Source organism: Zalophus californianus, chromosome 7 (assembly GCF_009762305.2).
Source record: "Zalophus californianus isolate mZalCal1 chromosome 7, mZalCal1.pri.v2, whole genome shotgun sequence".
Lineage (NCBI taxonomy): Eukaryota > Metazoa > Chordata > Mammalia > Carnivora > Otariidae > Zalophus > Zalophus californianus.
The window spans coordinates 5,055,724-5,080,518 of record NC_045601.1 but is presented as its reverse complement, the minus strand read 5'-3'; the positions used below and the strand labels follow the sequence as shown (position 1 = coordinate 5,080,518).

Genomic DNA, 24,795 nt, shown 5'->3' with positions numbered 1-24,795 from the left:
CAGACAGAGCACGCAGTGAAGATGAAGTAGCATATACAACTAATGGAGTAAGGTCCCGGGGTAATGGCTGGGCTGGGAGCTGAGCCATGGCCTGGGGGAGTAGCACCTTTGCTCAGGGTCAGCCCCCACTCTCCTGGTAACTGGGGGCTTGTCATTTAGCCTGTCTGAGCCCGTTTCCTGGTCTGTGCTTCGGGGTTAGAACAAAATACAAAAGCGTATGTAATAACCTTAGCACAGTCTGAATAGCAGGCACATAGTGAAAATCTTCAGGTCAAAATCTTCACAGGACTGAGGGAGGGCAGGAGTCTAGGGGTGCTCTAGCGTGTGGTACCCATGAACAGACAGACGGACAGCTGGGAACTCAGAATGCGCTCTGAGGCAAAGTACAAATCCACATGGGCCGGGGTGGGGGAGAAGGAGACACAGAGGTCCCAGCAGAGAGCACGTGGGGGAGGCAAGGATGGGGTGAGTCTTCCTTTCAGAGGGCACCTGAGGTTTGCCCCACAGGTAAGGAGGAAGCTGTTCCAGGTGAACAGTCTGAGCAGAGGTGTAGGGCGGGCACAAGGAACCCCTGACCCACTACCACCCCCAGCTGCTCAGCCGGTTCCATCGGTGTTGGGTGTGAACACTCTGAAATGCTGAAACAAGCATTAGTACAGAAAGGCACACTCATCACAGGATGAATAACATGCAAATAAGAAACAAAAAAGCCCAATTATTAGAGAAAAATTTCATACGCGCTCATGTGGTCTTGCCATCACTGGGAATGATGACAGAGTGGGTGCCCATCAGTGGGCATGGGCTCTGTGCAGTTTTAACTTATGGCATCCTTTGTTTTCGGAGTCACCTCTGGTGGTCACGTGTTGGTGGCCTGGTAATTAAGTTGGACTCTCAAAAGAAACGGCCTCATGGGGTTCTTTGTTTTTAACATGGGCTGAAACTCTCCCCAGGAGAAAGTTCCTATTTCTTCAATGTGTCACCAAAGTCAAATGCTCATCACGGAAAGTCAGTCAATTTTAAGTAAAAAGGAGCCCTTCTGCAGTTAAACCGTAGATTCTATCATTTATGCTCCTTTTTCTTTGAACATACATGTTATGCTTGGGAAATGCCCTCTCAATATTTATGCTCAGAACAACTCCTTTACTGCACAGTGGAGAACACAGATTTCAGCTGTAACACTCCTGTTTCTCAGCTGTTGCTAGACATAAAAGCCAGGTTTCATCTACATCTCTTCTCCCAGATTAGTATTTACCCACTTGTATTTGGTAGTGGTGGTAAGAGGGCACAAGCCAGGCTTCTGACTGTCAAATAGTTTCTAGTCAATCATGTGGCAAAAAGACCGTTGCAAAAACCCAAGTCCAAAACAAAGCAAAGCAAAGCAAAGCAAAGCAAGGTGATGAGTGAGATTGCGCCAGCACCGCGAGGCAAGGCACGTGTAGAGTCAGTCATTGCCACTGCACTTAGGGTTGGAAGGTGGCGACTGGTAAAATCATTCTGTCTGGTCCTCGCCTTGGGCACATCAGTAACTTCCTCCACAGGGCAAACCCTTGCCACTCTTTCCTACCCAGCTCTGGTGCTGGTTCTTGGGTCAGACTTACTGGATTTCCCCAGAGGTCCAGGTGTCCCTCTCCACATCTCCAAAAAGCACTCATCATATGGAGCTGGCTGTCAGCTGGCCTGTCTCCATTATCGGACTCTCTGTGTGAGGACAAGGGTTGTCACCAGTCCATGTAGTCACAATATTGACTACAAATAATCTGGAACAGTCGTATGCTAGTATAATAAATATGTTGGGGCGCCTGGGTGGCTCAGTCGTTAAGCGTCTGCCTTCGGCTCAGGTCATGATCTCAGGGTCCTGGGATCGAGCCCCGCATCGGGCTCCCTGCTCCGTGGGAAGCCGGCTTCTCCCTCTCCCACTCCCCCTGCCTGGGTTCTCTCTCTCGCTGTGTCTCACTCTGTCAAATAAATAAATAAAATCTTAAAAAAAATAAATATGTTTTAGTCCTCATGTTATTGCCAGGTTATGCAATTGAATTCTTAAAAGTTTAAAACTCTTGTCTACAGCTAACGAGTGGTACGTCATTATATATGTTGTGTACCAGGTAACACATTTATCCTAAAGCCAGATATTCTTGACTTTCATACCCAAGTCCTTCAGCTGGACCATTAGAAGTTTCTAGCTAAATTAGCTAGTAAACTTATCTCCAAAATCTCAGTTAAATATCAGCTAGACAGAGAATGAGTGGGTAGACATATTCACTGCCATCAAGCCAGGGTCCAGTCAAGAAACTTGCTCTTATGGCTTCACCATGTATGGTGGGTTCCCCCATCCCCGGTGCTGTCTATTAGAGAGGTTGGAGCCCTGGAAAGCTTCTCCAGCCTAAGGTGGCCAGAGGCTGCCCCTGGCTCACTGAGTCTTAGAAAGGCAGTGAACACCCCGCTACTGCCTGAAGAGTAGAAACTCCCAGAAGCCATAATGCCCTCCCCACTACATGGGCCAAGAGGATAGATGCCAGAGCGAGGACTGTTTCCTGGGCAGTTGTGTGAACATTGGTGGGATCTCCTGCCTAATAAAGCTGCTGGGGACGCAGAGATACTCCAGAACATCATAATACTTGCAGAGAAGGTTCTGAGGTCCTTGCAAAACTGACCCTTGAAGACCAGCCCCCAGTAATCCACTATCAGGTATGATTTCCAGATGAGAATGTTTTAGTGGAAAATTTAGGTGTAAGACTGATGGCTTGATTGATTGTGCTCCAATTTCCTGAAGTCCCATGGCCACTTTCTTCTCTGTGGAGCCCTTCAGATGGGTTCAGCTTACCCCCATTAACTTCCCATCACACCTGGCTCAAGCCTAGTGAAGAGGGCAGGGTTGGTAAACACCAACACAGCCAAGCATGCCTCAGACTCACTCTTGATCCCTTTGACAGCAGGGTCTTTGCAGTTCCTTGGGAGTGAGGGGCATTGTTTGTGGCACAGGAGGTTGAACCCTGAGCCACACCTCATCCTTTCTACAGCACTCACTGTGTAGAATTATCCTCACAGAGCACTCTTGGGCTCATCAGAAAATGCCAGTCTCTTCCCCCCCGCCCCTTTTTTTTAACCCAGTCTGAATATCCAGCCCTCTGACATGCAGTTATAAACTCACCCCTGAATAAAACACATCGACATTGAAATCTTCCCAACACATACATTCCTTATCAACCTCATGGTGGCTCCGAGTGGCATGTCTTCCCGTGGCCGTCCATCTCTGCCAATGTCATCCTCCTTGAACTGCAGGCGTACACGAGGCTGGCTAGGGCTTCTGCCACGCCCGTTGGGCAGTGTTCAGCCATGCATTCATTACCTCTGGGCAACTGCCTCAAGCTGGGACTGCCCACTTTTTTGTCATGATTACGAAAATGTATGCAAAGCACACCTAGCATGGAGTGCAGCCCGACACGTGACTCTTCCTCCCAGATTATAGACACACATTCTCGACATCCAGCGTTTCGTTATTTATTTATACTCCATGTTGTTCCAAATGAATTGAAGGCACCGTCTTGGAACACAGACTGCAGCAGTAATGAGAGAGAGCGTCCTTTCCACATAGCTTTTCACGGAGCGGGATGACGAGTTGATGACAAACATTTTTGTAATTGTGGGTTTTCATCTATTTCTGTCCTGTAGCTCACTCATCATTTTTCTCTTCTTGTTGCTTTCCCGAGGTTTTTATTCTTGTATCACGAGTCTCCAAAATAACAGCTAAGCTAACATTTTTTTTTTTTTTTTTCCTGTGCAGGGTGCTCCGGGGAGTGCTTCACAAGCCTGATCTACCTTAAGCCTCCAAGCGCCCCTGTGATATGGGTAGTGGGTTCTGGTGTATCCCTTGTAGGAATGCGAAACTGAAAATCGGAGGGGTTAATGTTCCGTCTTGGGGTCACGCAGAGAGGAAGAACGGGATAGCAGGACTTGTCCTGCTGATCTTCTGTAGCATGGCTTATCATACCTCTGAGGGTTAGTACCCGGCAGGTGAGGGGCCTTTGGATGCAGCAGGCAAGGGTACCCTGTTGGGGCCAGAATAACTCAAAACCGTCTCAGTCAGGAGCTTTAGGACTGAAACTCAACGAGGAGCTGAACAGAACAAATGCTCCACCATCTCTAGGAGGGCCCACAGTGAAACATCCTGCCAATTTCGTCCCATAGGCGCTCTTCAGGGAAAGTTGCAGACATTTTTATGGAGAACATCCTGCTTCCAAAGCTTCGGGGAGGGAGTTTATAAAAGCCACAAACTCAAGGGCCTGATGAGAAAGGCCTGTGGACTCGCTGACCGAGGGAGGAGAAAGCCAGGACCTTGTTTGTCCTTGCTTGAAATGAGCAAGTGAAAATTTGGAGAGTTTAATGCCAGTTTACTAGGCTTTGTTAATATTGTTCATAAGTCAAATACTCTGCCATGATTTTGGTGTTTAAGTAAAATTCCAAAATGTCTACCGCTTTTCAAAGACCTTGATTAAATTGGACTTTCAAAAGCAATGGCCTTTTGTTGAATATTGCCGTTAGAGAAAAAGGATTCTACAATTTGCTTTTATCCTGTGGGAAAGATGCTAAGGTTCTTCGTTGTTGAGCAAGTATAATTGAATAGACCCAGTTTTAGTTACTGTAACAATGCTATATAACAGTTGCATTATCTGCTAACAATATGCAATATACAATAACCAGAGTGTAATACCAAAGGGCATTAAGCCTCCAAATATCTTTGTTTTAGATACTGGGAGGCAGATTTTGTTATATTCTCTTGGTAAAATGATTTCAATGGCATAGTGGTTTATTAATCATCGAGGACTTCTGGGATCACTTACTGGTAATGTAGATGAGGTAAATTATTTCTTCTTAAAGTTCCTCGATTTTTTGGATCATGACAGCTCATTCAGTCTTCCTAACTTTTTTGTTTGCTTTGCTTTGGGAGGAAAGGGCGCAGGCAGCCCGTACTACTGTAATGATGTTACTGCTGTTGAATAATACAATATTTTGGGTCTCAAGGATACGTCATCTGGAAATAAAATTCAGTCTTTCAGTAGACAAAATGCATACTTACCTTCCCGGTTACTTTGCCAGTCTAAGCAGGAACTATGGTGATGACCCGCAGCGTCACACTTTGCATTTCCCAATAAAGTCACATTTCTATAATTCACAGGATTTCTACCACAGACTGTGGTGGGGCTTATTCAGTAATGCTGGCGGGAAGATGAGAGGAAAGAAGAGTGAAAGAACACAGAACGAGGTGGTTTTGTTGATTACAGCTTTTTATTCCCTGTGGAAAACGGGTCCGGCCTCACTCGGCCTTTTGTTTCAAATATATTCATGCCAGCTTCTCTTCTCGAAGCAGTGGTTGCCCTCTGCCAATTCTGTGGCTGGGAGTCTTTCCTTGGGAACATACTGTGGCTTCCCAGTTCCTGTGTTTGTGATATCACAGAGCTTGGCTCAGCAGAACCCTGAATGGTGTCTTTGTAACAGCCTGCGAGAGATTTAAGATGCTAAGAGGACCGCATTACTAAAGAATGTCTTGAAAGAGAGGAAAATTAAATGACCAATAAAAAAAGAATCGTCACAAGTTCCTATTGTATCTTGTAAAAAGAAGTACTGATGTATTTGGGTCTAGCTCCTCAAGGCCTGTGGGCAGTTGCCAGGCTCCGGGGCCGCCCCTCCCCTCGCCTGGGAGCTGGGCTGGAGTCTAAGTCCCAATTAATGAATCTGCTTCGAAGTTGAGGAAGGAGCAAGTAAACCACAGCTGTGAGTCTCAGGTCACTGGGGATTTCTGTTTCAAACTCAGCCAGTATGGAGTCTCTGAAATTATTTGATTTGGGAGTGGGATAAAAAAACTGATAATATCTGATTTGTAGATTAGCCCTGGAGGGGGAAAATACTAATTTCACATATCATTCATCTTCCTTTTTATCTGGTCTCCTCAAACTGTAATGAAATTACTGAGTCCAGCTTGAGAAAACCTCAAAGGAGTTTGCACATTGAACTGGCAAATTAATCTGTGAGCAGCCCACAGCTCAACATTTATTTGGTCAATATTCAGTGAATAATAAAGCTTGAAAGCACATTTTTTAATTTGTCCATTTATTCATTGAAATGTTTTCAATCAAGTCTACACCTTGAGATTTATTCTCATTTCTAAAATCACGAATTTTCAACCTAATTGCAATTTTTTTTTCCCTCTGACTAAAACCTGGACGACACAAGTAAATGTATTTACAAGTTAAACTTAGCAGACTGATTTGGAAGGAGAATTAGAGCAGGGCTCAGGAGATAAGAAATATGTTCAGTTCAGTGGAAGAGTTTATCATGGAATGTTCCCAAAGAGTTATGTAATTAATATAATGTGAGATGTTATACAACAAATAGAGATATATGCTATTAAGTTTATGCATGAAAATAAGATTTCAGAATCTGAAGATCACTACAAATTCTCTGCTCTTTGGGTGCATTATACACTGGGCATGATTATTGCATATTATGTCGTCCCAACATTCTTATGAGGCCAATGGGTATTATGAATCCGTCAATTTATTCAATAAACGGTAAGGACACACAGAGGGGCCGATAAATAATATTTACTGTGTGGAATTAGGAACCACTCCAGTGGGCTCGAATCCTGTCTCTATCACTTACCATCTGTGTGAACTTGGACAAATTACTTAAACTCTTGGAGCCTCAATTTCTTATCTGTATGGTGAGGATGACGATAATAAATAAATGATAGGGTAATTGCCGGGTTTAAATGACTTTATATATGTAAATTGACAGGAATGGTACCTGGAACTCAGTCAGCATGACTTAAAGAATTGTAGGCATAGGGAATGCTATGACCCAGCTGCCACCTCAGGTGCTCACATTATGGTCAGGGAGGCAGACGTGTAAACGATTAAAAATAATGGCGTTATAAATTTCACAGCAGAAGTGCAAATGAAACACGGTGGAGAAAACTTTGTTTGGAAAGGTAAGTGAAGACTTGACAGAGGGGAGGAGAAAGCCAGCCTGTATGCAGAGGGAGCAGCAACCTGCTCAGCACGGGTGGTAATTGTTCAATAATATTTGATAAATAAGCAGTTGACGGAGTGACTATGAACCCATAAGTGAATGAATGAATGGGTGAATACAATCACATCCAGACATGCACTAGTCCAAGCCAGATTCTGGGAGAATTCTGGTGATTATAGATAAAGAAAACACATTTACCTCTGACCCATCCTCAGTCAGATGTATAGAGCTGAGATATTAGACATAATTTCAACAGAAATTAAGCCTCCAAAAAATCCAAGATCAAAGAGTCTATTGTTCGGACAGATCTTTGCTCTCTGTACTAACTACATCATGCAGCCTCTCTGTAAATTTCTCTACCATCAATGCTTCCAACTGCAGAAAGAAGGTGCCATGGGTTAGCAAGGTTATAAAACGAAAGGAACAAGAAAAAGCCAGGGCGGATGAAGGGCAAGATGTTCTTAAAATCTGAAGTGGAAGGACACCTGCGAAGAGCCTTCCAGAGACAGGGAGTCTTCAGGAGACCATTTTCTGAAAAAACACTAATCATGAGTCATTCATAATGCTCTGCTTTTATGAGTAACGAGCAGATGTATCTTCGGTGTTCTGTTCTTAGAACTGTATCTTGGGATGACTTACATTCTGGGAAGGATAGAGGGGGCAAACCTGCCTCTCTGACCTTTAGGTTTGCATTCTAGTTAGTGATGTCAGTGCCCTTGTCTGAGAGTAGAGCCTCTGGATACCCTGGGGTATGCTTGGAGGAGCCCCTGGAGTTCTGCTGATTTATGAAATGCCTCCAGGGTGGGAGGAGGTGGGAGAGAGGATCCAGGACACTTGCTCACTCACACAGCAGGGCAGATCTATTGCACAATGGATCCTTCCTTCAGGCTCCTGGGTATTGTTTGGATGCTGCAAAAATTTCTGCTGACAGTTTTTCTTTTTCTTTTTTTTTAATTGAAGTATAGTTGACACACAGTGTTAAATGAATTTCAGTTTCTGCTGAAAGTTTTCAATGCAAGAGTCAAGACTACCCTCTGGAGCGGGGGCTGCTCCTCTCCAGAGTGGTCTCCAGCCCAGCTACAACCTCCAAAGCAAGCAGAGAGTTCTGGCAGGGCTGCCCAGCTCACAGTGTGCCAACCAGAACGTTCTAGGTCAGACCAAACGGATACGGCTTTCACCTCATATATATATCACTAAAATCATGAAAAAGAAAAGATATTTTAACATTAAAAGGGGGGGAGGGTGTTAATAAGAAAAAAATAAGATATTACCTTATGAATCTATTTGCTTTTACAAAAAACTCTCTGCTGTCATTATTTTCTTATTTTACCATGAACCAGTAAAAATTTGGGCAAGGATCAGTCGTGGTTCCCAAAACAGTTTTTGTGTCTGGTCTCAGGACCCAAAATTTAGATGCAAGAAGGATCTTGTGTTTCCTCAGCCTGTCAATGGTCACTATTCACAGCCAACAGCAACTATTCAGGACCGAAGGACTCCGTCGTCCCCCCCACTCCCCATGGACAAATGAGTCTCTCTTCCTCCTTCTCCCATTTCCCTGGAAACACTTCTGTGTGTTCACATTACCGCTGAATCTTGGAAGAAGCTCGTCCTGCTCTCCTGCTGGCATGTTTGCTGGCCTTGCGTCCCAGCTGAGGCGATCCAAGTCACGGAGGGGGTTTGTAACAGCTCCCAGGACCCCCATCTGCAAATGCTAAGCCAGCACTGAATCTTAGCTTCTTCCCAAAGTAGTTCCCAAATGCACAGTTGGCACCAGAATCACACCAGCCAGTGCAACGGACTCTCCTCAGCAGGTTCGTGGCTGTGGGATTTGTGTTGCCATCTGCACGTGGCTTTGGAGTGTGACAGGAGCCTACACTCAGAGATGGTCAAGCTCCCTGTTGTCTCCTTATGATAGCCATGGCAGTAGGAAATGAAACCCCCTCTTTGTCTTGCTTACAGGCAACTACTTCTCTCTTAATTCTTTGTGATTTACTTTAATTATATCTTTAACTTCTTCCTTAGTTCCCTAGTTTGAGGGATGTTGGCTTTCGGACAAAAGTGCCATTGACAACGTGAAGTTACCTGTGGAGGCCAGGATCCCTGAAGGTCGCCTCCCACTGTGGGACGATTTGGTTCTGCGTGTGGCCCTTGCTGGTGTTGGTGCAGCATGAGGTGACCATGACTGAAAGAATGCCCCGGTAAGTGGCTTTGACCAGTGATGCTCTTCTGTGTGCTCTTTGGCTTCAGTGATACAATTAGGTGCTCCCTTGTTTGTTTTTTGAAGAGCCTATTCAAGAATATTCTTGAAATGTGTACATGGAGTGATTGAAATACGCTTATTTTTCAGCCTTTAATTCTTGGAGGCAGGCAGAGTGAGGAGGCCACCAATGACTTAGTGGATCAATAAATGTCAATGAGTGTCATGCATTATGTCAGGGCCTATTCATAGGATGGGTGGATACTCCTATGGTCATCCTTGTCTGGGTAAAGGACAGCTGGTATTAAAAATGCTGTCACAACCATGACAGTGACCAGCCATGTCCATGGTCTCCACCAGGAAGCTTGGCTCACGTGAAGAAGAAGGCGAATGCAGTTGGCCATAAGGAGAATGGTGGAAACTCTATCCTTGTAGGATATGTCTGGGCTCATGAAAAGAAGAACCATGTCTCCTACTTGTGTGATGTCTCTCAGGGCATTCTTTTATTTCTTCTTCTTTACCCAATAAGCATTTCCCAAGAGCTTACCACTTGTTGAGTCCTGGAGACACAAAGAGGAAAGATAGCAACCTTCAAGTCTAGTATAAAGACAAGAACATAGATGACATAAACTTGTAAGTACCTAATGAGCATGGAGGGCACCAAGGGAGTGTAAAAGAGGGGGGGTGGTCAATGAGGTTTGAATGACTGACATAAACTAGGAAGAATGTGTGTGTGTGGAAGGGAGGCACAGCTCAGGAAGGGCAGGTGTCAACATTTTTGGATCTTAGAATTTCTTTCTCTAAAACCTCATTCTGATGTCTTGTTATTCCAAGAATTGCTTGAAGTTAATGGGTTCCTAGATTTGGAAAGAACATCAAGCATATCTAGTACCATGCTTAGGAACTAAAGCTAAAATTACATACCACTCTGTCTCTGGACATTCTCTAAGAGAAAAGGCTATCACGTCCCTGTGTGACAATCCACTGAACTTCTCCCCTGCAGCACAGGAAAGGTTGAGGGTAGGGCTAGTTCAACAGAGATTGCCTGAGCAAACTTGTCCAATTTTGACTTTCACATCTGTTCTCTGAGAGGAAATTGGAACTGAATGATCCTCGGAGCTTCGGGATCAGCTGTACCGACTAATGAAGCTACGATAGGGAGCCTTCGCTCCTTCCCTCGTGCCCTGATCCCACCTTCCACAATAAAAATGCTTTCCATAGGCTCCAGTCTGAAGAGTGTTCCAGGCATTGGCCTCCACGTGTGTATTCTTGGTTTGCTTTTCTTCATCTTTTTATGTCATTTGTGGAATCTTGTTATCCGTGTGCATCACCTTCCTGCTCTGACACAGATCTAATGACCTCCTGAAGCCGTAGTTCCCCCTGCAAGTCTCCCAGGTGATGGCTACTTCCCACGTGGTGCATACTGCGGGGCCTGGAGGTGAAAGCCTTTGTCCCTTGTCCTTCCAGAACACTGTTTGTCTCTCTTCCATAAAACAGACAAGAAAAACCAAGCAGAGGAGCCCACCAGGATGTTTGCAGCACACATCATTAGATTATCCCAAGTGCTACCTGTCCTTATGGACATCTACCATTCTCCTGGGCCGAGTTCAGAGCCCACATCCGCCTCACACCCTTTGCCCCCACCCGCTTCCCCCGCGCCACCAAAGCACTGTTCCTCACCCCTGCTGACTTGCACATCCAGTTTAAAAGACCATCAAACACACTGCCCCTCAATTCCCTCACCTCCAATATAATCTTTCCTCCTCCCACTTCTGTCATCCATTTCTGCGACCATTTCTTGTACTTATTATTACCAGGAACCACACTCTCTACAAAATCTTTAATTAAAGCATTTCTGACCCAAGTTTTTATCTTCCTGGCTCATTTGCTCTGGTACTTCCACACCAATGCGACTTCATCTAAACCGAGCCCTCTCATTCATGCGTGCCACCCTTCCCAGCATTCATCCCACTTCCTCCCCTTCACCCTCCCCACGTAGCTTAGGTGGCATGGTCCATCACCGTGGTGACTCCCCTGATACACCCTCAGTGCTCTTGCCCCTCCATCTCTAGTCAAAACACCATTTGGGTTAAATCCAACTCTGTTAACTCTGTGCCCAGATGAGTTGAATGTGGCCTGGGAAAAATATCTAAAATTCTGCTGGTGGTGGGCAGATTGCGTCAGCACACGTCCCAGCTCGATTTACTCCTCTCCCCTCTCCTCCTTTCCCCTCCCCTCCCCTCCCAGATGGCCACTTCACACCTGCCCTCTCTCTGCTAGGGTCCGACGCCCCCAGCACCACACTCTCGGCTGAGGACTTGGTTTTCACTGAAAAAATGGAAGTGATTTATAGGGAAGTTGCTCATACTTTCATCACAAAGCTGTCTCCTTGTAATTATATGTTCAGAACTGGTTTTGTAATCCATGCTTCCAATCCGACCAGTAATTCAGGCCAAAATTCCAGGAGCTATCATGCTTCTCTTCTCCTCCTGCTTCTCCTCCTCCTTTTACAGTCCACATTCATTCCAGAGATTCAGATCAGTAGACAGACATGATTCTACCTTCAAATATACACTGACATCCATCCGTCCCCACCGTCTGCACTGTGCCCAATCCAAGCACTCTCATGTCTCATGGAGCCATTGTCACCTACTGGACTGATCAGAATTTGATCTGCCCACTATAAACCCAGTGGAAATGGAAGCTCATGCTTTCACACAGAATTCCAGAGGCAGGAATCCTTCTGCCCTCCTGCTCTACCACCCTAGAGGTGGCCCATGGTCCAAGCTGCCTGTGTCATTCCTGCCTGCCATCAAGGTCACATCACTGACCACACCCAGTGGAACCAGGAAGGGCAAGCAGGATGCATGCCACATGCTCGTTTCCCTGTTTCCACACCACTAGCAGCTCCCACCTGAACGAGGGCAGGTGAACACAGTTGTCTAGGTGGTCACATTGCTGCCCAGAAACAATGCTGAATTCTTTTACTAAGTAAGTCAAGGAGAGGAGGTGTGAGTAGGTAATAGCAGTGCTTGATATGGCTTTGTATTTTTCTTGTGGCTTCTATTCATGCACTTACCAATTCATGCTCCATACAGCAGCCAGTGTGATATCTTAAATCCCAATGAGAACATGTGAGTCCCCTACTTACATATTAGTAAGTCGCTTTCCAACACTCCTCAACAAAAGGTCCTATGTCCTTTGTGGTCCTTCATGCTCTGGCCCCTCTTCACTCCCTTCTCCCTAGCCATAAGGTTTCTAACACCTAGCAAACCCATGTGCACATCTAGCCTCTACCCTTGCTGATTTTTCTCCCACACATTTTCACATTTTCCTCTCGTTCTCTTCAGCCATGTTGCTGCTAATTTCTTACTTCCTCCTGGGAGAGGATGAGCTCACTCCTACCAGCCAGTAATCCCCACCCTCGCATCCATTTTTTCATGACCCCACTGGGCAAAGTTGTCCTCATCTTATTTGAAGTTAAATGTTTCTCTTTGTTTGCTCATTGTTGTCTGTCATCTGCCCTAGCTCAGTGGATCCATAAAGGCAGGGATCCCATCTGTCTCGTTCACCATGATGGCCCCAGCTCCTACAACCATGCCAGAGTACTGTAGGATCTAAGAAAAAAAAATGTTGAATGAAAGAATTAATTAATTCTAATATGAGGTGTTGGTTTTATTTGTAAAATCTAAAAAGTATGTTAAAAGAATATCTCTGTAATATGCCCTTGTTAATGCCCTCATTTTACATATTATATTACAACATTATAGAATGTTATAACATTCTACAATGTTATACACATAGCAATTGAAAATGTGCCAAACTTCAGCTCAGTTCATGTCTTCCCTTACAGAAGGGAGGTTTACAGCACTAACAGGTAGGAGGCTAACCATGAGTTTACTTGTACATACTGATTTTCTAGAAGGCATCAGACAACAATACAACTAGTAATCTGAAGTCTACTGTTGCTGAATGCATATCAGTTGAACACATTATGCATTTTAATTTTGAATTATGCATGCCATTTTATGTAGATGTCTAGCCAACTTTACTATGTGATTCTTAAGGATGCATTTTACATTTGTACAAAAGACTTCTTCAACTTTAAAAACAATTGAAATAAATCATGTTATTTAATGCAGGTTATTTTTTAAAAAATAATTCAGTGGAGTAGGTAATCAGGAAGATCAAGCAAAATATAACACAAACCCCCCCCCAAAAAAAATTCTTCAACAAGAGGCATGCTCCTAAATTCCTTAGATTACTGAAACCTAAGAAATTGGATAGCCTGCAAGAATCCGAAAACGAATCCCCAGTCTGAGTCCCTAGTAAGTTTATGTAAAATCATTGACCCTGATCCAAGGATAGACCTCTTTAACACAATCAATACAGGTGCAATCAGATAAGAACATTCTACTGTTTTATTAAAGTGCATCTAATTCAAAACTCAATAACCCTCACACATCCTTAATCAGGGAAGACATCCTGGGAGGTATTTACATGAGTGGTCTTAAAGTGTTGGTTTCTGGCTTGTTAGCAAGACTTTCTACAAATAGATCTTTCAGGATCCTGTCTATTCTCTCAGAAATTTTTTTCACCCGCTTTCCTATTTGTGACTATTGTAAATATGTTGAAGTTGTCCTCCTGTCTCCCCCGAAAACGGAAAAGAATTCTCTGGGGTGGACACTGAAAAGCTGATCTCTATTCCCGGGGAGCTGGAGAGGCCCAGGGGAGGGTGTGTGGGCGCGTGTCTGGAGCTGCTAATAACTTCCCCTCCCCGCTCCTGTTCTTCCAACAGCGGCGCCTTGGGAGAATTCGGGGAATTGTGTAGCCGGGAGACAATTATCTTGTTTCCAGAAATAATTTGAATCGAAACAATACGTTCTGAACAAGGCAGAATGACCCCAAGCACAGGCTGGGGCGTCACTATTCATTTTGTGGGGGCGCGATCTTTGGGGTGATCCGCAGCACGCCCCGCTGCAATGTGTGAGGAATTGTAATTTGGGACAGTTACACGGAGTCTAGCTTATCTTCATTACATTAACTCGAAGTCTATTGAAAATGGAGGTCTAATCTTTCAGGGTAATATTTTTTACTAAGGACTTCTCTCCGCTTGGTCAGTCATTCACTAATTCCTCACGGAGGCCACCTGCGCTGGAGAGGGCCGGTGAGAAGTTCAAAATCCAGCAAGGCCGGGAACCACGCATCCCCAGGCCTGGAGCCCACACCCTGTCTGGGTGAGTACTGCCCTCAGCAGCAGCTTTCCCTTTACAAATAAAGGGCTGCGCGTTCTGGTTGGAATGCCTCCACCGAGAGATTCCTTTGACCTTTTCCAGGGTAAAGACAAGTAATGTCAACATTTCCTCCCAAAGCACAGAGAACTCCTTTTTGGCAGTTTGTTTACCTGCCTGCTTCACTTTGAACACTCCTGCTCTGTATGCACGCAGGTGGGGAAGCCCATGGGAACCCAGCATTCGATCAGAATCATGCAGGGTGCTTGAGACCTTTTTTTCAGTGTCCACACAGTTTTATACCACACATTCTCTTTCTGGGTTTTTATTTGAGCACCCCACCTCCCCAAGATGCTTACAGTATGCACAAAGATAGCCCCCAAATCTCCATTAGGTTAGCAGTGTGGTTGAGGAGCAAGTGGAGAATTGATGATTCATTAGAATTAACCAATCAATTGGCTCATATATTTATACATTTAGAGAGAGCCACCTGTGACTGGAAGGTGCTAGAGGTTGCCCTAGAGGCAAAGAAAAACCTACTCCTCAGAGACAGAGTTCAGTAGCAGATAAGAAGAAATTATACAAAAACAACATTTTACTTTGTGGAGGAAGAACAAAAGAAAGAGTATTATGTCATAGAGGTACCTTGCACAACCCCAGGAGGGCAATATTCATATGTATTCCGATGTAACTGGCTTTGAAAATAGCACCCACTGGAGTTGCACAGTGAACAACCTGGGCAACTATATGTGGTGGTCCAGAGAGGAGGAAAGATTCCTCTAGAGGAACACTGGAGAGGAGCTCACACTGAAGGGAGGGAAGATGGTAGAATGAATAGGAATTGGCCAGATGATAAAGAGGGAGGGAGGGATTCCTGACAGAGCCAGCATCATATATGAGGGAAAGTTTAGAGCCTGGGATGATATCAGTATCAGTAGAGAAGCACTGTGGGGTTTCAGCCATTGTAGAAGAAGTTCCTTCCCCCAGTCCTGTTAAGACACACCCCACAATATTGCGGCATTACACTGATATCCCAGGAGGGGAAAGTTGCAACCATCCCAAAAGTGTTAGGGGGAGATTAAGTATTCCAACAAGATGAAGACACTTGTATGCACCAGTAAAGGGGTCATGCCTTCAGGAGGACCCATTGTGATAAGCCGTTTGGGGACTTCCAGGGTATATTGAAGTAGACCACAAACACACACACACAAACATGCATATGCACCCATGCACACACCTACACGTGTGCATGCACACACGCACCCACGCATGCGAACATGCATACAAGCACCCACGCACAAGCACACACATGAGCACAGGGAGGGGAAGAGACATAGGCCTGGGGGCTGCCCCAAAAGAGGTGCAGCCGAGGGGTGGTAGAGGCCCATTAAAGCTGCCTTCTGCCTCTGCTGTGTCAGCTCTCTGTGAAGTCGCGTTGCTCACTCTTGGGGTGGGAGTGAGTGGCTCATCTCCACGGCAGGTAAGAAGTGCTGATTTCCACAGCACATAGGGTGTGGGAGGAACGAGGGATCAGTGGCATCCTTCTGTGGTCACGGCTGGGAGTGTCTGCTTCTCACATGGCTCTCCTCCGAACCCCCACCGTCTCTTTATTATGAAAATGCATAAAAATCCCTGCGTGTCGTAGTATGTGGAGACAGCAAGAAGGTGGGGGGTACATCGCACATCAGATGTGCTTTTGGAAGTAGTGAAGGGCTGGATGAAGTCAAGACCTGTAAAAGCGAGGAGCCCTGGGGCAAGGGGTCTGGGAAGAAGGGAAAAGCTCAAGGAAAGTTAGTCCTTATCCTTGATCGGGGTTGGAGGAGGACAGTGGAGAGGACAGCATCCTCTTCGGGCTTCTGGACAGGTAAACGGGGGAATGAGGATGTCAGAATGGAGTCAAGAATATTTACAAAAGAACAGGCTTGGGATATGCCGATACAACCAGTGCAGATTTGGACATTTGGATTCTGAGATGAATGTGGGATTCTTTAGTGTCAATAAGATGGGAGAGGCATCTGCATTTAGAAATAGCAATAGTGATACTTTAAAAATGGCTGATATTTATACACGTGTATTTGTTAACACTGTGGGTATAAATCAGCTCATTTAATCCTCACAATAACCCCATATAGTGAAGTATTATTATCATTCCTATTTTACAGAAGAGGAAACTAAGGCAGAGATTTTAAATAATGTGTTTACAGTTTCACAGCTGAAAAGTGGTAGAGCATCTGGCACCAGAACTCTTGCTACTAATCATGACATTATAATGGAGGCTGAGCATGTGGGAGCAAAAGGGATTTCTGAGAGAAAGGGCGAGGAAAAGAAGCAGGAGGGAGAGGATGGAATTTTGCAGAATGCCCATATTCATGGTTCCTTGTGAAGCTTTGAAGGAATCGGATTCGCATCCAGGGGACTGGGAAGAAAGGGAGGGGCCCGGAGAAAATGGGAAAGGGGATTGGTGTGAATAAAAGGGGGAGGGCGTGGGGGGAAGGCGGAGCCTCGTGGGAAAGAGGCGGGGCTTGGGGGAAAGGGAGGCGTGTGTGGAAGAAGGAAGAGTATGGGTGTGTCTTTATCGGCCTGAGGTCCAGCCTTCCTCCTGCTCTGTTCTCCATGCCTCCTGCAAGTAAGGATTAGAAATGAGGTGACGCTTGGTGCTGCATCTTTCTGTCCCACCGGCTCCCGCAATACCCACTCAGAGCGGCTGCCTGCACCTGTTCAGGGTGTGCTAGGGAGTCAGCTTAAGGTTCCATTCTGCCCCGGAGAGCGGTGAGAACCACAGTGCAAAACAGCCAAGTTTCTCCCAGCCTGAACATGACTTTGCTGTGCTTTTTCCATTCATTATTGTGTATTCACAGGCGACATGCATGTTTCCATGGGGCGGAAAGTTGAAAAGACTTGATTCATTCTCGGGGCATTTGGAATCAAGTTTGAGAGTTTGGAATATTTGACTCCTAATGAACCATAGAAATATCGTTGAAGTATTCCTCCACACTGCTAATCATTAGGCTGAGGTGGACAAAACTATTACATGTTAAGATGTTTAAATTGTCTCTGTAAATTAAGATAAACACACCCAGAATTCACAGGAGAGAGATATAGCACAGGGCATTAAATGCCCAGAAATACCAAGGACATAATAATTTTAGATTAAAGAACCTAGTGTCCAGCTCCGGTGCGGTTGGAATGTCCTCTGTAGGAGCCAGTGGGCCCCAGCTTCCCCTACCCCGATCCGCCAAAGAATTTGTATTGGGTAAAACTTTGATACCAGGCCGTCTCTGATAATTCATCGGAGGCTTTTTAAAAATTGCAGTTGACTTCTTAGAACTAATAAAATAGGTTTATGATGATTGTGGCAAAAGTGATTTAATAACTCTTGTCTGATGAGCAAGTTTTCCTTCTCTTCAGGGAACGATTCTGGATTTTCTTTAGTCTTGCAGACATGGGTGAGCCTGGGTGGGGACCAAAAGTTGTTTGAAGAGCATATTGTCAGGGGGCTGACAGGGTTTACCTAGGGAAATGAGAAAGTGCAGGTGCACAGATTTAGCTCTGTCCTGGGGGGAATGAAAATCTCTTTGTCATCAGTGCTCTAGCATCGAAGAAGGAAGGCGTGTGTGTTTGCTATGAGCAGTGGCAGCTGGCTGAAGTCTGGCAGTTTGTCATCCTAGGACTGGGTCTAAAAAAAAAAAAAATCAAATCCTCAGCTGAAAAAACCTAGACAAAATAATAGTAGCTAACATTTTTAGTAATCTCTGCACCCAACGTGGGGCTCGAACTCACAACCCTGAGATCAAGAGTCACATGCTCTTCTGACTGAGCCCGCGGGGCGCATCTGCGGTAGCTAACGTTCACTTACTGCTCCATGCCGGGAGCTTCGCTGGAATGATTCCCTTTCTCCTACACCAACCCTTTGAAGATTCTATAATTATCCATGAGCTAACTAAGTATCAGAAGGTAAAACAACGTCTCCCTTGTTCTCAAGACTGTAGTAGAATTATTTCAACGCCTGTTCTGGCTTCTTGGTGTGTATACTCTACTGCTCTGCCCACCACCACCCTGTCAGGCTGCCGGCGCCATAGAGCCTCACACAATCTCCCTGTTTACCAGACAGAACCCCAGACTGTCAACTCCACGGGTCACACCCTGTGTTGATTGGCCCCCTCTGATTCCAGCTTCCAGCTAAGAGCTTGTCCCATAATCAATAATCAATATTGGTTAAAGGAATGAATGAATCACTCAATGTATGAAAAATGAGTCAGTGAAAGAAGTGAGCCTTACTAAATCTTCTACTGAGTCAGCCTGGGAGAAAAACAGGCTGGCGGAAGTGTCCGGGATTTTGGGAAGTAGACATTTTGGAGAAGGACCTCTATTTACGAAAGATACTGCACTTTAGCAAAGTATGCGGTTGCCTGTGTAGCCAACGAAGCAGGTACCTGTGAAGTGGTTGCTTCATGATGAGAGACCTTTCTTCTCCAGGGTCAACTTCATTGTGGGGAAACACTAAATTCCTAGCAACATTTCAATTGTGAGTGGGAAAGAAGGACAAATTAAGCAGAATGCAGTAGTGCAAAAGCTTCATTACAGGGCAAGAAGAAGGATTAAGTCAGGGACTCTTTAGTAATAAACAAATTGAATAGAAAAAGGTCACATGCTGGATGCTCAATAATGTTTTGTTTAAAAAATGTTTGTTGAATTGTATTGGACATGCCTTATTGAAATAGCCTTGTGTTTTACTTTAAGCTCTACGTTTTGGGGTGTTCTTATTGCCTATTTTTGAGTGCTGGTAAAACCAAAGCAGGTCTGAATTATTTCATTATCTTGTAGTTCCTGCCCATAAATTATCCTCTCCTACTTTGAAGTCCCTGAATATGAAATTCCAGTTTCCAACTCATTATGATGGTGGTGATGTGCTGTTTACTGAGGTGAGCGGCTTTCTTTCCTCATGGCAGGACACCCCTATTTTTGGAGAGGTCAAACACCTGTGCTTAAGAGCATACATTTTGACAGTAAGCATCTCATTAAAATCCTGCACATCTGCAAAAGACTCACCGTGCTGCTTTCTGGGGAGGAGGTGAGGACAGAAGCTCATTGCACGGTTTTCACTTGTGTGTGTGACGGAGCCCAGCCTACTCCTGGGAATGACCTTGACTTAGACACTTCACGACTCCACTTCCCTTGCGTCTAGGGCAGAGTAGAGAGGCAAGGTGTGGAGCCATCCAGAATGGGGCTGCTGACTGCTGCAGAAAGGAGGGGTTCCTGGCTCCAGGGAGGGAGTAAGAAGTCCATATCCATCTCACTTTGACATTAGAGTGGCCAACGCATGTCAGGAGATGGTAGCAGGGTGCACAGAGAGCTCCTTCCCCTTTCTTGCGATTGAGGAAATACTCATTATAACTCTTTATCAAGTGGCTGTTATACACAACGCACGAGGCAGGACCATATGGGGCAACAGGAGGGAAAAATGGGCACAGTACCCAAAAGAAGTAGAATTTTTTTAAAAAAGTGTATGAGGACCTTCGTTTGTACCTGACGGGTAACTATAGAAATACTTGCTATACCAGCAGTGTGCAGTGTGTGTTTAAACGATGCACAATCACTAAACGTGTGCTCATGGTCCAAGAGGAGCATGTATTTGATCCTGATGAAACCATGTAAGATTTGCTTTATTTAATTTCTATGAGGACTATTGCAAAGCAGATTTATAAAATCATAACTTAGAGAATTTCCTTTTATTAGAGTAGTGTGAATCAAACATAAAAGTCATGTCTTCAAATATCATTATGTTCTAGTGCTTTATGATGTGTTAGTAAAATCAGACTGTAAGAATCTCCTGTACCAAAGTGCTCGGGGTAATACTATTTAGGGAAGTAAATGAACTAACATTTGTTCAGTGCATTGTTGGTAACAACATTATCCTTCATTCTTTATGTATTTTACCCCACGTAATTCTCAAAGCTGTATTGTAAGTTAGAATTGTTTGTCTATTTTTCAGATCAGGGAGGAGGAGGTAGAATTACTTCTCCAAGGTCATATTTATCAAGTTAACTTTAAAAAACTTATGTTACAAAGTTATGTTTATAACTTATGTCCTTCTATATCTTTAAAACTTACGTACTTCTGTCAAATACATCAATAATTATTCAGGAAATAAGAACAGAGATTTGGGATTCATTAAGCAAGAGTCCTCTTATGAGCTGAGTTTTTATTCCTTTTACCATTTTCTCTTAAACCTTTTCTTATATATTCGACTCAATAAATAATTTTTAAGTATCTACCTTTTGCACACGACTTAAATTTTCTTGCTTCCCTAATATTTCAAGTTACAGATGCTTCCTGATCTGCCCACCCCAAATTTGAGCACCAAAACTTGTCCCTTTCCTTCAAAATTGGATTTAAAATTCACCAACTTTATGAAGCTTTCCCTGATTAATTCTAATGCTGGATTTACATATATAATATATAATAAATATCTGATGTAGAATAGTTAGAATTGCTGGCCACAGTTTACGTGGGGGTTATTTTTGTGTTGTGTTTAGTAGTTTAATTTATGTGTCCACTAGATCATGAGGAGGAGTGTTCATGTTCACTTCTGTATCCTTAATGCCCAGCTGAGGGCCTCTAAGTGGCTGACTCACTCAGCACATATCTATTTAAATGCCATGAGTCAGTATGGACATCAGGTTGGGTTATGTCATCGTCTTTGTAAATTTTGGTAGCATCTTCTGCATGGCGTTCAAATGTCTTTTTTTCCTATTATATTCTTTTCTACCTTTTTTGTTTTACTAATTTTGAGATTAATTACTTCCCCTCAAAATAGCTCTTTGTCAAATATTTACTGTCTGCAGCATGGGGCTTCACACATGACTATTGCAGGGCTAGAAAAGACGGTGTTTAGTGGGCTTTGGCTCGTTCTTGAAAGGAAACATGAATCAGCATGAATACTTGTTAGAGGTAGGCATGTTTTCCAAAATAATCTAGTGTTGAACCAGAAGGAAAAATGTCTTCCTACATTTCAGTGTTAGATGACTCTGTGTGGTGTGCGTCTCTGTGTGTGCACACGTTTGTGCACATGTGTATATGTCTGAGCACATGTGTATATGTGTGTGAGCGTGTGTGTGTGTGTGTGTGTGTGTGTGTGTGTGTGTGTAAGCTGTGTGGGACTCCTTCTGATGTCTCCTGCAATCTCCACATCTAGATTAAATTCTGCCTCTGTTTTTCTTTCAATATCTTAATTACTCATGGGATGAAGCAAAATGGCAAATTATTTTAACAGTCTCACAGACATTACTGTTTAGTGTAGTGAATGAATGAATAAATGAATGAATCAATCAATCAATGAAAATATATGCTTATATTTTGAAATATATGAGAATGTATGGGAATAAATGCTTATTTGGCACCAAAGTGAAAGCATTGCAAATCTTTCCCTTGTTTCACATGCATAATTACTGGTTTCTTTTAATAAACTAGTGATCATATCATATTCTACAGCCAAATAGGGACTTCTAAAAGATTTTCACACTCATTGGTTATTAAAGTTTCCAAAGATCTAAATACTCATAACATCCTGAGCCTGTGATTTTCAACAACAAGACTTTAAATTCTTCTGACATTTAACGGAATTTTCTGTGGTGTTAGAACAGTGTTCTACACAAAATGCATTATAGAATGTTTGATTTTTCTGTGGGAAAAAAAAAGGTAGCAATAATGAACTCTTAAGAAAGAAAACCCAGTTCAATCGGATTTTAAATATGCATGTTAAAAATAGATTGTGCATACATGTAATGTTGGATGGTACTTAATCAACAGTAATTGTATTTCAAGCAAAGCATGCCCTTTCCATATTGTGTTTGGCACTCCCTACACCAGCAAGGATGTGTCCTGCTCAGGGATGGTAGCAGCTTCTGAACTGCTGTACTCAAACCTCTTTTACACTGGAGTGAAAGGTCATGCCATGTGTCACTGGAAAGATAATGTCCTACAGGTTGTCAATAAAATCTGTGATATGATTTATTACTTGGAGTCAAGTGTTAATTGGATGGCAGCTGCCCTTGAATGGATAATCTTACTCTTTCCTTAATGCTGACAGATAAAAATGGAGAGATTGGTTGAAATAAAGGAAGCCCCTTAGGCCTAAATGGAAATCTGAGGTTCACTAAATGTTTCACATTTATCCATCCATCCATCCATCCATCCATCCATCCATCCATCCATTTTATCTATCTATCTATCTATCTATCTATCTATCTATCTATCTATCTATCTATCTATCTATCATCTATCTGTTATTTTACTTACTTGCTTACGTACTTAGAATTTTGTTGTCTCACTGTCAAAAATGGAGAGAATAAAAAAGATTTCATCCAGAAAGGGAACCAGTCTGCTTTTCTATCATCCAGGCTCATTTCAACCTCATTTATGGGAGTTTGATCCAGGCTCTCCTATTTGTGAACGGACCCGAGAAGAAGGAGCCTTAGCTTATTCATCTATACTTTGGGATAAAAATATATTCTCACTGGGGTGTTTGAGGAGATTAAGTGAGGTTATATCTAATTTGAAAGTCTGTAAGTCACCAAATGCTAATTAAAATTATCCCTATAATGATCACAAATGTCAGACAGACCTGACTGTACAAATTCAGAAGGGTGGGTGCAGTATTCCACCAAGCAGTGAGAAATTCTTAGCGACTCCCAAATAGCACCTCCTAGAAGTTCACCCTTTTAATTGTTGCTTTGTGTGAAGAAATATTAGATTGTCTTTACTACAGGTTTTTAAATACTTAATTTTAGAGAAGACACACCTGACTTCAGTGTTTATGGGTACATTCAGCTTCATCTAATATTCAAACTAAACAATTCCTGGAGTCTCTCTCACGACTATGGGTTCACATTCTTCCCTTTGCTGTTCTCCTTCTCCCCTCCCCCGCTTCTCTCTTCCTCTCTCCAGGTACTCCATGTCAGAACCGAATGGATAATGCCCAGAGCAGAGAAAACCAGAAGGCTTGCTCAGTTTTCTTCACTTGAAATTTCTGCCACCGTTGAGTTAGAAATGACCGGGCCATTCTGTTGGCCACACTGTCACTGTGGGGAGATGGAGCATGCTGGCATCTAGGTTAGGCAGTCGCTTCTCCATGTGTACGTTTGACAAGGAGGAAGTGGAGTAGACAAGGTTTATGTGACCCATTCTGTATCTCTGTTGGCCTGAGCATCCAATACTGAAGACCTTTATTATACTTATAATGATCTCCCCAAGGCATGCCCAGATTTCAGGGTGTCCACATCTGGAGGGGTCTTGGTCTCAGCCACATGGCCATCAATTAACTACAGCCCACCTGCAGGGAGAGCCTTTCTCTTGGACCCAGATCTTCTCAAGAGTCCACAGTTCCCCGGGTGCCTGGGTGGCTCAGATGGTTGGGTGTCTGCCTTCGGCTCAGGTCATGATCCCAGAGTCCTGGGATCGAGTTCCGCATCGGGCTCCCTGCTCCTTGGGAGCATGCTTCTCCCTCTGCCTTTCCCTCTCTCTGCCTCTCTCTCTCTGCCTCTCTCTCTCTCTCTCATGAATAAATAAATAAAATATTAAAAAAAAAAGAGTCCACAGTTCCCCAATATACGTCCATGGCCACTTTTTCCTTGGGAATGTCTGTTATTACATCAGCAGAGATGTTTTAACAAGGTTCAGCTTCAAAAGATGAATCAGGGTCTCCCAGTAAGTTCGTTGTTCCTTTAAGTACATAGACCTACCTCTTTCCAGCAATCCTGAAAATTATGGGTGCATTAGTCAGGATTCTCGAGAGGAGCAGAACTCATAGGATATCTTGGAGTGCCTGGGTGACTCAGTTGTTTAAGCATCAGACTCTTGACCTCAGTTCAGGTCTTGATCTCAGGGTTGTGAACTCCAGCCCTGTGTTGGGCTCCATGCTGGACATGGAGCCTACTTAAATAATAATAATAATAATAATAATAATAATAATAATAATAATAAAACTAATAGGATATCTTTATCTATCTATGATCTATTTATCTACTTATCTAAAACAAGATTTATAAGAAAGTATTAGCTCATATCATTATGGAGACCAAGAAGTCCCATGATGAGCCATCTGCAAGCAAGAACCCAGGAAGGCCAACGCTGTGGTTTGAAGACCCGAAAGCCGAGAATTGATGACCCAGATTCCAGGTTGAGTCTGAAGGTCTGAGAACCAGGAACACTGAGGGCAGGTGACCCACATACTAGCTTTATAGTCAGGCAGAGAGCTAATTCAGGCTTCCTTTGTCTTTCTGTCCTCTTCAGCCTCTTAAGTGACAGGAAGATGCACATCCATATTGGGGGAGCTGTCTATTG

The 24,795-nt window shown here is 43.8% G+C and overlaps 1 long non-coding RNA gene across 1 annotated transcript in view; it reads left to right on the top strand.

The window, feature by feature from the left end:
* The first annotated feature begins 8,707 nt into the window (after positions 1-8,707).
* LOC113926289 overlaps positions 8,708-24,795 on the top strand; it is a 70,871-nt gene continuing 54,783 nt past the window's right edge. Inside the window, exons 1-2 of the long non-coding RNA XR_003521269.2 lie at positions 8,708-8,837; positions 9,049-9,224. This is a non-coding gene — a long non-coding RNA (uncharacterized LOC113926289). The remainder of the gene's footprint in view (positions 8,838-9,048; positions 9,225-24,795) is intronic.